Source organism: Uloborus diversus, chromosome 8 (genome assembly GCF_026930045.1).
Source record: "Uloborus diversus isolate 005 chromosome 8, Udiv.v.3.1, whole genome shotgun sequence".
Classification (NCBI taxonomy): domain Eukaryota; kingdom Metazoa; phylum Arthropoda; class Arachnida; order Araneae; family Uloboridae; genus Uloborus; species Uloborus diversus.
In genome coordinates this window covers 10,961,635-10,979,930 of record NC_072738.1, presented here as the reverse complement: position 1 = coordinate 10,979,930, position 18,296 = coordinate 10,961,635, and the positions used below count along the sequence as shown (strand labels likewise).

At 33.3% G+C, this 18,296-nt stretch overlaps 1 long non-coding RNA gene across 1 annotated transcript; it reads right to left on the bottom strand.

The window, feature by feature from the left end:
- Positions 1-6,536: 6,536 nt before the first annotated feature.
- LOC129228253 (uncharacterized) lies at positions 6,537-10,451 on the bottom strand. The gene is made up of 3 exons (XR_008580906.1): positions 10,364-10,451; positions 8,072-8,173; positions 6,537-6,610 (listed from the first exon to the last, which is right to left on the bottom strand). It is a non-coding gene; the product is annotated as an uncharacterized LOC129228253 (long non-coding RNA).
- Positions 10,452-18,296: the final 7,845 nt, after the last annotated feature.

Sequence of the window (18,296 nt, the reverse complement as noted above, 5' to 3'; positions counted from 1 at the left end):
TTTAAATTTAGGCGATTGAAATCAGTCTCTGACAATAGTGAAAATTTGGCTCCGGAATCGACTTCAAAATTTTGTAACTTCCCGTTGAGATGAACAGGAACTATGTACTTTTCAGTATCCTGAGAAACTTCGAATAAGTCAATGACTTTAAATTGTGTAGAAGAGCAGTCTATAGAATTAATCCCGTATGTCATTTCTTGATTGTATGCTTCAGGCGTAACAGTGTGAAGAGAATTCATGGAACTGGAATTACCTGGCTGGCGTGGCATCTTCAGTAGAGTTGTAATACAGACTTTGCTGACGTGTCCTATTTTTTTACAGGATCCGCATTTCAATTTCTGTTTATTGATTTTACATTCTTTCACTTTATGGTTATTCCTGCCACATCTTATGCAAAGATTTTCTATGCCTAGAGCTTTATAATCCGGTTTTTGCCTTTGATAATTAGATAAAGAACTGGAATGATTTTTTTGACGTGGACGTGTAGAAGAACTGGAAATTTTACTAGTATCAAGTGGCGTTTGACGTGAAGAATTTTTTTGTGTAAGTTCTTTACTTTCGATTTTTGAAGCTTCGAGAGCAATTGCTTTTGACAGAATATCATCGAAGATTGTTTTATCCGACTGTAATATTTGTTCACGCAACCAATCGTCACGTAGGACACGAATGAATTGTGCACGTAGGAACACATCTGCAATTTGGACAGATTTTTCACATTCACATTTTACTGAGAATTACAGTCGGCTACATCGCGCTGTAAAGCGGCGACAAATTCTGCAATCGATTGACGATCTTCTTGGTAAATATTTAGAAAATAATGCTGCGAAACAACAACATTCCTTTTTGGTATCAACATTTGTTTAAATGCTTTGACTAAATTCTCGTATTCTAGCTGCTTGACAGGCTTTTCCGGTCCAAGGAAAGCTGCTAAGTTGTTGTAGTGTGTCGAACCTATGGACGCGCATAAAAGTTGAGAAATTTTTTCATTGTCAGTAACGCCTTTCATAGTGCAGTAATTATCACTAACTACTGCAAGTTTTCCTTACATTAAAAACCATTTGCATTGGTAATAGATCAGTCACAGTCAACAAAATGAACTGTATTTCATTCATTTTATGTACTGCTTTTGTTTTTGAGAGCAAGACAAGTGTTTGCATTTGTACAGCCAATATCTGCCTGTCCTGTGTTGTTTCATTTGCTATCTGATTTTCTGCTGTGATTTATAGTATTTTTAGATATTAAATCTATTACCTCTTGAACGAAAAGTTGTTGGAGCTACACATAGTTAATGATATGCGAGAGCAGTACATGGATTCAGACAGGTTGAAAACAGGGTTGGCAAAAACCCGGGTTTTTTTAAAAAAGCCCATGGACCCAGGGTTTTTTTAAATAAAACCCAAAAAACCCAACTAAAGCTGGGTTTTTTAAAAGAAATGTGGGTTTTTTTGTCTTTTTTTAGGGAAAATGTAGGGTACTTGTAGCATATTGTAGCGAAGTATATGAACAAAGCACAAGAATTGTCTTGGGGTAAAAAAAGCTGGAAAACTAGTTAAAATTCAGCGTTTTCTGAAGAAGAGTATGAAAGACGACGAAACCCAAGAATGGTGAAGTTTCAGATTTTTTAGCTTCCCATGATTACCAACAGTTAAGGCAAAATTACTTCTTGAGTGATAAAATCTATTGTTCGTTTTTAATTACAATCTTTTTTTTTTTTTTTTGCATTTTTCTTTAATTGTATTTCATTTTTTTATGCAAAACTACTGTAGAACCTCAAGTAGTTTAAATTCCTATTTACTGAATTCCAGCTTAATCAAGACATTTCTTTGAATTTTACGTTGCCTGTTTTTCTATTTCTGTGTACAGATTAAGAAATATTAAACTTTTTTGTAAGATAATGAAAATACTGTACATCCTATTCTGTTTTCTGTCCGACCATTTGTAAAACCAGTTAATTTCTAAAAAAAAAAAAAAATTGTTAATTCGAAATTTGTGACGTGTCGGGTTGCAGAAAATAATTCACATGAAAGCCTTTTAGCTAGAGTAGTTTCCTTTGTACAATCTACAAATATTGAGAAAACCAGACGTGACAGGACATAGTCAAGATAATTTGAGTTATTTATTGACCAGTTAAAGATAAAAGTTAAATATATATTTTTTAAATCTTTGAAGTATTTTTAATGCTGTTAAGAGTTAAGAAATACTATTAAAGTTCAAAATTCATTTTTTATGTCCATTATCTGTGGTGAAGAACAAACAAAATAGAAGTTTAAATTGTAAAAGTATTTAAATTAATTACTTTTTTAAAAAACTTCTCAAAAAATTTAAAAAAACCCAAAAGTGGGCTAAATAATAGGTTTTTTTAAACGGGTTTTTTCAAAAAAACCCATTGGGTCCAATCCGGCCAACCCTGGTTGAAAACCACTGTTCTAGATTACCTCCTCTTAATTTAATTTAAGAAAACTTTAAATTGGATGGAAGTCGTTCACATAAAGTTTTAGTGATACCAGTTTCCAAAAGTATGCTAATAATTTTTTCCCCCATGAGCAGCGATTGAAATCGCTGGCAGTCCGCTAGTCCAAGGCCAGTGAAAACTCAAACCCAAGCCCTGCTTACCGAATTGGCAAACTAGATTGTGGCCTGGGATCCCAAAAGGCCCGTAACTATTTTGGCTAATGGTTAAAATTGTAAGGATTGACTACAGATGAGCCCCGACAGCCTAGGGCCCCCTGATGTCTTAATCCCGGGTCCTGGTCCCACCACCATGAAATAGAGTTTAAGTCCCTGAGACTAAAGTCGGTGCAAACCTAATCTGGCAGCATTGTGAAGTCTACGCAGATCTTTTTCACAACATTGTGATACTGTCGGAGTATTGGGTTAGACTTGCTCCAACAATAGTAGTAATAGTAGTTAATGATCATCTCTAATTCAGAAATATCATATTATTTACAGCTTTAAAATTTTATTTTTAAATTTGCAGTAATTTTGTTTGATTAAATTGAGGTAAATTTTTCTTAGATGAATTTTTAATTAAAGCCAATTATAACTACATTTTGAAGATTTTACAAAAAATTAAAAATTAAGTAAAATGGTTACAATCTGATGTAGGAATACATTTCTAGTTTAACTACATTTGTTGTTTAGTCGACCAGTTATTCTGTTAACGGACTAGTTACTTTTTCTAAGGATTTCTAACACTGCCATTAGCATAATATATTGAATACTTTTGGATTTTTATTTCATATCTGATTATATGTAAAATATTTATGATTTTGTATTCTGTATTTAATTTAACGAAGCAAATGTCAAAAATTAATTGGAGTTATTAAAACTTGAAAATTGTGTGCAATTAGTTTTGTGAGTGGTGGCACTAGCCAGACATTTCAAAATATAACTTGTTTTCGTACCGTTAACAAGTTTTTAATACATCACAAAATACCACAATATGGATTTACAAATTGTTATTCAATGTTTCGTGTACAAATTTTCTAAAGTTGAATTCGTGGAAAAGTTCTGAATTTTTTTGAATTTTTATTTCAGTACTTTGCTTCTTTCAAATCTCGAGAAAAGTGCTGGTGAGAGAAAGCTTCTTGCTAAAGAAGCAAACTCTCTAGAATTTCAAAATCACATGTTCATCCTTTATGATGCTGATGGTTTAGATATTATGGGGAATGTTCATGCAAGCATGAAAGAAAAGTTGTACAGTGTATAGATAATGAAACTTTGGAAAAGCTTTCAGAACAATAATTTTATAATTTGTTCTCTGTTGCAGCATTCTTAATTTATTTTCGATTATTACAGCTCATAATGATCATTTAATTTTACTTCTGTCATTTTCTGAGCTATTTTTAAGGAAAAAAAAAATTAGCCCAGGTCTAACGGAATTAAACCTATAATGCTATGTGTATTTATTTTTTATTATTCAGTGTTCTAGAAATTGTACTTGTTTTATTTCCTCACATATTGATTTTTTCCCCCTTTTTCAATCAATGACACTTAATTGAAAGTAACTGCTTTATGTATTAAATGAAATTGTAAGAGTTTAATACCTTACATTTTAAAAACCACCAGAAAGAAATTTTGAAGTAGTGAAATCTGACAGTCAGTAGTCAGTACAAATCCTATTATAAAATAATTATGATAGACTTATTATTCAAACAATGTGTTGGAATTTAACCTTAAAACACAAATTTATTCAACTTTTTAAACATTTAACTTTTCTTATCATTAATTTTAAATATTATTTTTATTTCAGATTCCAACTCTATATTTTATTGTGTAAATTTCATTGTTTTGATCTGAAATATTGTGCAAATTTTAGACAATTGAAACACTGAGAAATAAATGGACATTTTCGAGTTTTGAGTAAAAAACCTTTGAAGTTGCAGTCTTAGGTAGGCCTTCATTAACCGGTTTGGGGCCCGTCACAAATGACTTTTACAAGCCCCCTCCAAATTGTTTACAACTACGTCTCTTTACATATTTTACCCCTCCTTTTAAAAATCTTAGGCCCTCTTCAGTCTCGAGCCAACAGGTGTCCTTTCTCCACCCCCCTGCTATTAGTAATATCTCTTGCCCCAAAACAGAGGAGAAGTTCACCTACCTTTTGTCCTCTAGTTGGCTCCAAATTTTTAATTTTTGCACTTACATCCCTTTGCTTCTCACTACTTCAATTGCGGATTTCAGCTCAGTGGGTTTGAGAGTCGACTGTATGTACTTTACTAGACGTTTTTTATTTACATTTTTAAAATGCGCTATATGATATATTTATACCTTAGATAATTTTTTTTTTGTAGATTTTCTTGAATGTAAATAGCAAAATAGTTTAAATATCCCTTTTGTTAACTTTTTCTCTTTTTTGGAGGATTGGTATAATTTTTAAATTAAGAAAAAAATGTTAGGTACAGATTCCAAATTCTCAAAATATCCTTGGAATGAGTGATCATTGAAATCAGTAGTATTCATTATCTTTTACATTTAGAAAAACAGCCGATTTTTATCGGTACCATTCACAACAACTGCATCGCCATGATTTAAATTTCCAAAATCTCAGTTCCATACCATGATTTTTTCTTTAAATTACTTGATATGGTTGTAGTAGATTTATTAACTGAAAATTAATCTTTATGTCTTCTTTGTTTCCCATATTTCTACAATTCTTATTATAATGTCTTTTGTGAATGAATTTTTGGTAGTAAGTTGTAAGTATAAAATGTAAATATATTATATATACATTAGTTCCTTTTTCAGATGGCATTGTTAAATGGTTTGATTTGTCACACCTGACTACAGAAGCAAGGCTCAGCTACATTTGATGTATCACAGATACAGCATACATGCATTTCGTGGTTATGAGGAGCCCTTTTCTTCAATGCAAAAGAAGTGAGCTTATTGATGACATCTGGCAGAAAACAGAATGTAGACAAAAACTGTAAGAAATGTAAATAAATGCAGCGGCTTACCGCAATGCAAATTTATATGAACCTTTGATATCTTTTATGGGATTTCTGAAAATCATAGGCAGCTGGTACACCACAAAAGTGGGGATTAAAAGAAGTGAGGAGGCTTCGGTGTATCCAAAGCTGAACTTGTACTGTAAAATTGGGCTATGTTATTAGTTTTTAACATTACTGGTTAAAAGAGCCTCTATAAATATCAAACATAGCATGAAAAATTTCATTGGATGACCATTGTAAACTACCCATTTCCAATTAATGGTTCTATTCTCATGAAATATGACATTTTGAAACGAGGGAGCAGTTTCCCCTCCCGTACGAGAAGTCTATATTGAAAACTTAATAATATTGGAAGCTGGGGGTAATATTCTCCTTAATCTTCCTACCAAAACAACATTGGATTACTTGTAATTGTGTAAACATTCATGATAGGAAAAAATTAAATCAACACATTAAAAATTAATTAAAAAACAATAGTGAATATTTTTTTTTCTTTTTTTTTTAAGTCTATCCCACTTTTGTTCTTCAAAAGAGAGTTTCTGAAAAATTTATATTTAAATAATTCACTTTAAGGATAAATGCATTTCCAGGAAATGAATATTTCTGTGGTCAGATGGCAAAATGTTCTAAGACCTTTTTTTTATTCAGTTTTTTTACGTTATGAATTGTTTTCATGTGTTTGCCTGCAAATAATCTACAACCAAAATAATAATAATAATAATTTCTGACTCATTGTTGGAAAATTTGCTGGCGAAAGAAAAATTTATGATTTTTCCGGATTTATTGAACTTTTAAACAGCTGTAATGAAAAATTTGAAAAAAGTGTTTTACTACATTTTGCCATTTGATCACAGATTTGTTACTTCTCTGATATTTCTTAATTAAATACCTGTTGAAAAAGAAAGGCATAAAAAGTAAAACAAATATATACTACTAGACTTATATATTTTAAATAAGAATTATTCTTTTGAATGTTAAACATTTTGTGTAACAAATAATATTCAATTTTTTTACATAAAACTTTTATTTTTTTACATACATTTATAATATGTACATTTTCAATACAAACACTTTAAGCTGAAAGCGAATATCAGTCCATATGAAAAACTTATTGCTAGGCCAATGAATCTGACTCCAGACACTCCAGTTATGATGACCTAAAAGGAAAAAATGCTGCACATAAATCCTTTTTGAGTAAGAAAGGTTTAAAAAAGAGGGTTGCTACTCCATTCTGTGGATTTTGGTCTTGAAAATAAGAATATATTAAGTAAGAACTTTTAAGGGATAGTTTTAACTTTTGAGGAAATTTTACAATAGATATGCATGCAATAAAGCTAAAAATAAGGATATTTGTCAATTTGGAAATGTTCTTCCAAAAATTGGGAAATGTTAGGAAATTGAGCTATTGAGTAAAAATATTCAAATATTTTTTTTAAAACCAACAGTGAAAAACAGAAAAAATATGTGAACACTAATGGCTAAAATAGTATACTCTTTTGTTCAGAGGAATACTTATTTGAATTGGCACTTTCTATCCTTTGCCTCATTTTATATTAATGTCATACGACGTCATAAACTTAGAAGAAGAAAGAAAACTGAAAAGCAACGAAATTTAAATGTAATATCTAAGTGTTAACAATAAAATTACTTTGAATGTGAAAATATTAGTAAGTAACAATCTGTATACTATAACATTAATTCATTGTATACATAAATATGGGTTTATTAACAAATTGTCCGAGTATTTACAGTTGCAAGGTTATTCGGCTGAACCTAATGTTTGGTTTGTTTTGTGAGTCGAATAGTTCAGTGAATCGAATACCAACAAATATTTGGTACATCCCTTTTTGCTAACCAAATTCGTTTACCATGCATAAAGCTAGTTATATCCCCCATATAGGAGCTAGGGTACATTACGAGGCCGAGATTAAGAAACTGTCTGGGAGGAAAAATGTGATTAAAATATTTTTGCATACTTCTTGACAAATACAGAACGGGCTTGCGACACAAACTGGTAAAGGTAACGCTAGGGAGATGATTATAACAGTGGGATCAAATATATATTTTAACACACACTAATGACAATTGTGGTAACATTTAAAGCTCAAAACCAAATATCAAAAGAATTTGATAGATAACCAAATATGGTAACCTTTCTCTCAAAGGAGACCACAGAAAATGCGAATGACTAGTGTGGATTCAGAGGAGGAGGGGGGGGGGGAGGTTGTAACCTTTCTTCAAATATATCGACAAAAATCTTTGCGAAACTGATGAATATAATTTGATTGTCCAAGAAAATTATTATTCGACTAAATGGGGATTGTTAACATTGCGTTTAAGGGAAAATATTCGGTTCCGGGAGGTTAGCTACCTGAATAAAAGGGGCTGATAGTATTTCAATTTTCGAATGAAGTTATTTCTTAGATTTCCTCACATGACAATTCTCTTGCGAGATACATACTTATATAATTATTTAGCAGTAAAATGTAGGTAAAAAGTAATAAATATGTCAGGTTCTTGAATGACCCAACAGATTTTAACTTAATATACTTTTAATTCTTATTGTATAAAATTAAATGATTATGCATAGATATTAACATAATAAAACTAAATTTTACCTTATATTTCTGTTCTAATTTCTTTCTGCTTCTCATCTTTTGGGAATCTAAGCCATCACGCTCACTGAAGTGATTGCAAATGGGTGCAAAAAATTCATGGTTCTGAAGGAAAAAAGGAATATATCAAAAGATGTACATAAATACAACTAAGCAGATAAAATGATCCAATCAAAATATTCAAAAAATTTCAGATTTATAAGTAAACAACACATTTCAATTAAGCAATTTTCAGCACATATTCTTAGAAATCATGTTTGAATGATATTGAAAAATGAGTGTCGGCTAAAAGTCTTATACTGAATGTATTAGGTAACAAAATACTTGGAATTTCGATAGTAAAAGCCACAGTGTAGAATGGCTTAAAGACATACTTTTCCTAGAATCCCATTCTTTTTTGAAGCAAAATGCAGAGTTGATCTTTTTCCTCACTTTGTCTACTTTAGGTATTGTCTCAATCACATAATTTTTTTTAATGTAAACCTATTACAGTCAACCCTCGTTTATTGCGGTTAATTTGTACCAGACTTTATCGCGATAACTGAATTTCCGCGAAGTAGGATTCTGTATATATTTTTCTAATTAGAGCGCATAACATTTACTTACGGCAATTTAAATAAGTTATCATAGTTAGAGCCCCCTATAGACATAAAACAGCATCCTTAGCCACCATTACATTTGCATTACTTAATATATTGCACAAAATATGAGAAAATTAGATATGTTAGACGTAATAGATATCACATTGTTAATTGTTGGGAAATAAAATATACACACATGCAGTTCTTATACACTACTACTAGTCTATGAGAAACCTCAACTTGTTCGATGATGAATCAATTGCCCGTTAGTGACTGTAGCAGCCCCTGTTCTTCCTCTACATTTACATATACAACTTAAAAAGATAGTACATTGTTCAACACCATTTACAGATGTATTTATCCCCTAGTAAATAATACAGTGATTTATACTTTCCAGTTAGTGCTTAACGGTTAAAATGAGATAGCGATTCCTTACACTTTCTTCGGCAATTTTATACCTCCACTCCCTCAACTGCTACAACTTGCACCTCAGACCTAACTTAAAAGCTTACCTTACTTAAAAGACATATACTTTGTAATTCTTTTGTAGAAAAATGTTTACATGAGTGCATAAAAAAGGCTAATTACTATATTTGGAGAGAAAAAAAACTAGAAAAAACTGCGATGTAGTGAAGGCGCGAAAGTCGAAGCGCAAAGTAGCGAGGGGCGACTGTAATAAAATACTAAGAACAAATTAATAAAAGTAGAAAATAACACCAACACTACACAGCAAATGATATATAGGTTCAACAAATGTGGACAAATGTCTTGCTGTCAAGAACAAATAGCGGTATATGAAATGTATGAAATACGTATGTATTTTGTAACTTTAGTTTAAAACTTTTACCCATGCAAATGCTTTGTAATCCAAGAAAAACCTGCAGTGATTAGTGAACAGTGAAAATTGAAGCATCACAACATGAAACATGGGTGGTTAAGTGAACATAGAATATACTTTAAATTTATTGCATTTCTTGCTCTAACTTACTTTCAACCAAAATAATAAAACTTACGGCTAATAAATTCTAGGAAGAAATTAATTTCTGCAGAATAAACAGAACCGGTAAACGATATAACGTAGGATATCGGTACGACGAATGTAAACAAACGTTCAAAAACAGAAAAACCCCCCATAAAACTAGGGAAATGCCGTTTATTTTGTGACTTTGACTTATTTAATCTCAATGTAACTTGCTTTTAATGAGAGAAAAATGTGTGAGGAATTCGTTTAGAGTTAAAAATAGTAGCAACACAATGTGGAGCATGGTGGTTCATTCAGTGATGATAAACAAAATTTTTTGATATATGCATTGCATATGATGCTTTAACATACTATGAAATGTCATAAAAAGTTTCATAACTGAGTTGAAATATGCAGAATATTTTAAAAAACTGGCAGAATTACCACCAACACTACATCTCTACGAATGCAAACAAACATTTATGTTATTCTGAAAAACCGAAAAAAACCCCCAAAAATTTCGTGAATTACGGATTTTTTTGGAGACTTTTACTCATTTAATATGGAAATAGTTTCATCAATTCAAGTAGTTTTTGATTGAAGGAAAATTTGCGACAATAATAGTAACACTACATGCAGAATGGTAGCTCAATGATTCATTACGCGAACGTAAACAAAACTTTATCTCATTCTCAAATAAAATCTGTGCCGAAAATGAACATAAGACTGATTGCATTTGATACTTCAACTTACTTGGTATTGAAATAAGTGCTTTTTAAAACGAAGAAATAGGTAAATCTTTTCATAATTCCACATATATTAGACCTCACTTAGCTCCTCGCAGAGATAACATGGGAACGGAATGATGGTTCACAAACTGTTGAACCAGGCAGCTCGGAAGTGACGTCACACTAATGCACTCCATTTACTTTATTCGAATATACACGTATTTACAGTATTAAACATGGCGCTGCTCTGAGTTCCGGAAGCACAACATAGAAGTTAAAGTACATAGAGAAGGCGCGACACTAGCGCCGCCGAATAGAGAAGAGGAGAGTCCTCACAACTGTCATCATCACGGCCAACTCTTTCCACCATTGGAGAGGGTGGAATGAAGTAGAGACTGGATAAATGCTAATGTTAAAAATTTAACCTTTTCTCTACTTTACTAGGTAAGGATGATGCGTCTGCCGCCGTTGCATGTGATTGCAGCCAATGTACGGTTTCTAGATACAGCGTATCACAGAGAATCAAGTTAACGACGCATTGCGCAGCACATTGCCTCCACCTCCAGCTTTCGCGAGGAAGATTGCTCTTGACCGGAAGATGTGTGCTTCGCAAACCGAAAAGCTGCGTTTTGAAAATTATACGTTCACTGTTTGGCTTAGCACTGGTAGGTAACGGGTTTGAAGGTTGTTTTAAACCCCCGAGACACAAAGGGCGGGAGTTATACTTCACGTGTGTGTGTATCTGCGATCTGTCAGTGGCACCGTAGCGCCTAAACGGATCTGCTGATTTTGGTTTAAAAAAGAAATTGCGCAAAAGGAAGAATGATCGAGAGTGTTCTTGGCCTGGAGTTGCGTTTTCGGATGACAGATGACATTAACTAACGAATATATTAATTAAAACCTCTGGAAGGTTTTTCTCAATTTTCGGAGTAAAAACATATTTAAAAATTTACAAATTTAATATTTAAATGAAGTGTAATTTTTTCTGCGTCTGGTAGAATGTGTTCAGAACTTCCACATTACACAGAATTCAAATAATAACTTTTTTTAAAGCAGTCTTTAAATACTGCTAAGCCTTAATTCACGCGATTGGTAATCGAATTCATTGTTGGTCGACAAGGAAAGAGAACACAATATTTTAATTTTTTTTCATCTGTTGCCAGTTTCTATAAAACAAGATACTAGTAAGTGATTTTAATAGTATACGACTTTTAAAAGGATTTTCAATTTTCCCTCTTGATTCTAAATTCACGACTCAGTCGTCGGTTTCTTTAATTTTTAATTTCAGTTATAACTTTCATTTTTTCTAGTGAATCATCTCTTTATTCGTGAATGCGACAGTTGTAGATGGTCAAAAGAGAAAACGCAGACTTTTCCAATGACTTTAAATTGAAATTTAACTAAAATTTGTTTAATGCAATTTTGATGAACTGTGACTCTGAACGTCGAGTCAATTAAATCATTTAGTTTTTAGCTTATATTCCGGTCAGAGTACATTTATAATATAACAAAGGATAAAATAATAAAAAAGGAGCATATTTGAAAAAAAAAAAAAACTTCTCTCGAGAAATTAATAAGAAATAAAAAAACTTCAATGAACACAGGGCAATAAAAAACATTGGCTGGCACTGAAGCCGAATATGAAATTAGTTTTTCTCTATCAGCTCTACTTTTAAAGATCAATGACTTGCTATGCCCAAAACTTAGTTTTTACTTCATTTTGTGCACTTTTGAAGCAAGTTTAAGATACTGAGACAAAGATTTCTTTTAACATTTGTTTTATTGTCTGTCTGCAGTCCAGTTACTTGCAGCAAAATTTACCAGATCTAGTAAAATTTGACAAGTTCAGTAACGAGGCTTCAAAGAGGTGAGTTTAATTTGTAAGTTCTTGCCTTGTATTTCATCATTTCGCGCGATGTTCGTGGTGAACGAGGAGTGGGAATTTCAAAGGTGTTGGGGTGCTGCCCACTCATTCAAAATATTTGTTGGTGGGGGGGGGGAGGTGGCAGAGCATTTAATACCTTAAGTACACACGAAAAACGGTAAATGAATTAAGAAGTAAACCTTAATTGTCTTTCATTTTCTTAAACAACAGACTAGGAAAGTTTTAGTCAATTTTGGGAACTTAAAAGTCGGTGCCCTGTGGTCACAGCTTAGTGTTGGCCTGCTCAGTAATCAGGCTCAGAATATTTGTGTTCCATAGTAGTGAACAAAATTCGATGCTTTATGTTTCGTTTGATCTACATATTTAATATTAACTCATGTCACTTATGTTTCACTAAAATGCTATACCTTAAAATTTACCTTACCTAGGAAGACACCTAGGCTAAAAATAATGTAATATTTGATTTCTGAGCATCAATTTCATACGAAATCAGTTCCAAAACTGTCAGCACCAAAATGACTGTTCCCCCTGTGTCATTAAAATTAATTAAAAAAAAAGAAAAAACACCATCCAGCCTCTGGCGTTCCTTTTAACATGAACGTCAATCAAATTATGTTTTATGCAATCACGAATTTGCTATCAAAATCAGTGAATCCATGTTCAGTTGAAAGGAAGCTCATTTTTCAGGCAGTTGCTTCAGACTCAGTTACCATTAGCCAATTAGCCTTCTCATTTGTATCAGTTAAGACTCGGCAACATGTTATTGGAATCTCACGACTCCAGAGGCGTTTTTTGTTTATACTTATTGACCACTTACACAATAAGCTGAACTTAATTATTTGTGCTTATTGTATGTAATGTATGTGTCGTTGGCGCAGCGAGGGGTGGACACCTTCTAGAGGCCTTGGTTTTTGTCTTATTGCCAATCCTAGCTCAGCAGTTTATGTACGGGTAAGGACTGTTTTGATTAAAAAAAAAAACCGCTCCAGAAATAATTCTGGCTGCTCTAATGGTATGTTTTAATTTGCACAAAAAAAAAGCCTAAACTGTCTCAAAATTGATACACAAAATTAACTTGGAGATTTTAAAACCATTTTAGTGTAACCAGAACTTAAAACAGTCAAAAAATTTTAATGAAAACAGCGAAAAACATTGTCAGCTCCTTTCCTCAAAAACGAGAGGGACCTGTGGTTACTGCCTGTAGTTAGTTCATTAGTGAAGAACTGTACAAGGCTCTTAACATCTGATTGGTAGTCCTCAGCTTCTTAAAAGTGTTAAAGGGACGCAAACGCAAAGACCTACTCCCTTTGAGCTTAATTCCCTTACTCAATAAGAGCGAAGGGAAAAATAAATGCGCACATGAATAGTTATATATTCTCTCCCTAGATGGCGCTTGATTAAAGTTCTTATTTGTTTCCGATACAACGATATAGAACTAGTAGTATATATCTTCGGGCTACTTTGTGCAAATAACTCCAGAACATCATAAGACCGAGAGGTGTTAGTTCGTTACAGTTGCGGGTGTTAGTTACTTTTAGAAACTTTAAAACACACAGACGAGAATAAGTTTAGCTCTTTGTTTAATATTGATAAAGAGGATAAATATTTGTCGCCATGGTTACAAATCAGTTGCATTTATTCAAGGCTTAACTAAGGCAGATTTTACTTTGAAAAAAAAGGGGGGGGGGATTTTTTCCGGAAAAACATCAACATAGGAGAACTCAAAAAGCAAAACTTCATTTTAATAAAAAATTTCTAGAATAACCAGAAATTAAAATGCCATAAAGGAACTCTGAATTAAGTCTTTGTATTGAATATACGAGTGCAGATTTGCCGCAATAACCAGATCTTTATTTCCTCATTCTAATGACCCCCCCCCCTTTTTTATGGATGCGTCTTGTATTGCCTAAACAATCACCAGTCATATCATGACGGGTGCGAATTTCTTCTCCATTTCCATTCCAGTCCATTTGTAGAAACGTGAAAACTCGATCACGTACGTTTCAATCGCAATCCGTGATTTCAAAAAACATGATTTTAATTCAAGACGCCCAAATTTAAATGAATGTATTCTTCATATTAAAACTAGGTTCGTAGGTTCGTTGCCCGGCTTTGTACGGTCTATATTGAAAAGTAATAATGTTAAGTGACGCCAGGCTTAAAAAAAAAAAATTAAAAAAAAAAAATCTGCAAATTTCCTGAGAGATTGACGGAAAATATTCAAATAAATAAATTTCTCGTTTACAGGAAGAGGCTCAAAGCAAAAGTAAGAATTTAATTTTTCCAGAGTCTAGAAAATGGCAACAATTCTTCTGAATGATTTTATTCACGCCAATTAAAACTGAGTTCGAAGCAGACGATAAATTTCCGATTTAATATTGATGTTTTTTACTTAAAAATGCTTATAACTTTTCACCGGGGGATTTTACAGCCTTGCTTTTTCTGAAATTCGAAGGAAGAGAATCTACTAAAGGGGAATTTTTCGCGGGCTTTCGAATGAGACTGAAATTGACTAGAAATTAAAAACACGGCTAATTATTCGATTAGCAATCTTAGCCATTTTCATGTCTTAAAATTAAAATTATAGCATTTCGATACTGTTTTTGCGTTTGAAATCCCCCTCCCCCCACGTTCTTGCTCTGATGCCCAAGTACCTCCCAGCCAAATTTGATCGAAACCCCACGCAAACTGAATTTATATAGGGAACGAAAATTTCTACAAACATATATTCTCTGTTTCCTTTTTGTATTCATGTAGATTCGTAGATTTCATTGCAAACGTGTCGAATGCTGCATGACATGAAATATCACACAGCTTTTCAAAAGAAAATACATAGAGTTTTAGGAGTTAGAGATGGAAATTTCATTCACTTTATGAAACTTACCATTACAGTAACGAACGATAACGAACAAACACCTTTCGGTTCATGATATTGTGGGGTCATTTGCAGAAAATAAATAAGAAATGCTTAATCAAGCGCCATCTAGTGAGAAAATATTTAACTATTCATAAGCGCTTTCACTCAAAACCATTTTTTTCCCCTTCCTTCTTTTCGTGTAGGAGAATTAAGCCCAAAACGGATAGGTCTTTGCATTTGCCTCTCTTTAACTCTGGGTATGTCTTTGCATTTGCCTCTCTTTAACTCTTTTACTAATCTAAGGACCACCAGCCAGATTCTAAGGGCCTTGTACGAATCTTCACTAATCGACTAATGTCAATCCCGTTTTTAAGGTAAGGCGCTGACAAAGTTTTTCGCTGTTTTCATTAAACATTTTCGCCTTTTTTAAAGTTCTGATTAAACTAAAATGGTTTTATAAAGTTCAAGTTAATTTTGTGTATTAATTTTGCGACATTTATGAATATTATTTAAAAAGAGTTTTGGCATTTCGTGACTTAGATTACATATTGAATTGGATGAAATAAAGTTATAGTCTTGGGCAATGCTGGGAGGCCTTTGTTTGTGCGAAGTAATATACCGCTAGTGCAGCCAGAATTTTCTTCTGGAGAGGTTTTTTCTTGTTCAAAACAGTCCTTACCCGTGCATAAACTGATGTGATAGGACTGGTAATAATGTTAAAACCAAGCCCTCTGGGGGTTGTCCCCCCCCCCTTTCACTGCGTCACTGACACATACATTACAAACAAATAATTGTATGTAACGTATGTAACGTTGTGAGATTACGAATACATGTTGCATAGTCTAACTGACACAAGTGCGAAGGCTGATATGTTGATCGTAACTAAGTCGTAACTGATCGTCACTGAGAAACAACTGCAAGAAAACTGAGCTTCCTACAATTGAACATGGGTTCACTGATTTGGATAGCATTGTGTATTAAAGCTGTGAGCTAAGTTCCGTCCAAGTTGGTTTAGCTTAACTAATTAGTGTTATTACTTTCACATCCCGTTTCGCCTGGATCAACTAGCCGATTTGTGCCTACCCCACGGGCAAAGGGGGGGGGGGGGAATCGGAAGGATTGAGACTTTTTTTGATGATTTTCCCATTAAAAACAAGTACTTGCAAAAATTAGTTCGTTTAAATATAAAAAAAATAACCACAGAAAATTATCAATGCCAAAAAAGGGCCAAATGTAAATAAAATCTAATATTTACTTTTGGTTTTTTTGTAACAAAGTGAGCGTGAGGCGTATTTCCCCCATATATTATAATCCTCTCTTTTAGTACAATCGAGATTTAACGATTGACAAGGGACTGGAAAAAGTTATCGTTAAATCAGGGATATCGTTCAGTCGAGGAGCATATATATTCAAAGCAATTAAATCCGGACCAGTGAAATGAATCATTTAACTGAGGAAATCGTTAATTCGGGTGTCGTTAAATCGAAGTTATACAGTAGTTATACTCTTACAATGTATCGGAGAAGGGTTCGGCATTACTCTGTTAAATAAACAACCACTATCATATTAGGATTTTCAGTATGGCCAATAAGCAAGGTTTCTAGAAGTGCATCCCGACCCACTGTCTTGCTGTGCCCTTAATTCGGACAGATTGGAGTAATGAATATAAAGGTTTTTGCACTTTAATTGAAAATGGAGTACTGATAATAGCTTTACTCGAATGAACTAGCGAGATGGGCGGGGGGGGGGGATTCGCACCATTCTAAGTTTTAAAGCATTGAATTTTTAAGGGTCTTTCCCCCCGTTTTGGGTGGGGGGGGAGGTGGAGGCGGATTGGATCTTGTTGCTGTACGAGGACAGTATGATTTTCCGAGTGTGTATTTTAAAAATTGCGATTAAAAATTTTACGAGTATGGGACTCATAAGAGTGAATCCTACGCTCTGGTTTTGTGCCAAAAAATAGGAGAAAAAATTGCAACTGAAACCCGTAGAAAAAAAACATCGGTTTTGGGGATTTTGAAAATACTTTAGGCTGGTACGAGTTTATGAGCCTTCGATCTTGCTCCAAATGTTCATGCTTTTGAACTCTAGCCCTTCAAAGAGTGTTTATGGATAATATCTAACACGCTCCCTTCCCCTCCAAATAAAAAAAATGGCTATGAAACTGTCGAAAACTGAAGTGGGACACGTAGGAGGAAAACGGTGGCCATTTTTGGATTGGGAATCATGGAGTCATTTTACAAAAGAATCCGCAAGAATTATGTCGGAAGCATTTTGAGGGATTTTTTTTTCCCGCACAGTGTTATTATAAACTTTAAGAGGACACACAAATTCACTCACCAGTTTTACATAATTTCACAAAGTTTTAAAGAATATTGCTTAAAAAATCACCACCATTTCCCCACACTTCCTTCTTGGGTTATCTGAAAGTAGTTTTTCAAGTTTTTACGAGAAGTTTTGTGAAGGAGGAAAAAAATCATCAAAGGGTGATGATTGGTTTGAAGCACTTGTCGGTTCAATAGCTCCTGTTAATATTCTATTTTTTATTTATTTCTTGATTTATTTAATTTTCAGCTACAGAAAGTCGGCTAAATAGTTTTTGCTCCGTTTTCTTAAATATTCACTAATAAGTTCCTTTGATTCATAAATTTAATGTTTGAGCAATGACGAATTGCTGTTGATCCTCACTTGACTGCTTTTGATGTATCTTTGATTTTTCAGATTACCATGACGTTTTTTCGTTCTTCTTAATATTTATTTAGAGAGACCAATTTTCGTCGTCATTTTTGCTAACTGTCTGTGGGTCAAGGCCTTCAAGCATATTTGGATTCAAAAACGTAGATGAACTTAAACAGTAAAATTTCACCAAAACACAAATTTACAGACTACTAATATTCGTCGTTCTAGATTCATAAGAAATAAAAAAAAATGATGAGTGTACAGGTGTATACAAGTTGACTACAATAACTAAATCTTCATTTCCCCCCACCCTAATAATCATTTCTCTTCTATGGATATGCCGTATTACCCACCGCCTTGTCTAGTGGTCAGAGAGGTCTGATTGTGGATTGGTTCTGGTTGCGAATCCCTCCTCGTACGTGGATGCAGTTTCTTTTTGCTGTCCTTTTCCATTATTTGTGTGAGTGCGATATTGTGCTGTGAATGGTTGCCTACCTTAATAAAAGGGTCTTTATGACTTGTGTTTATTGTTTAAGT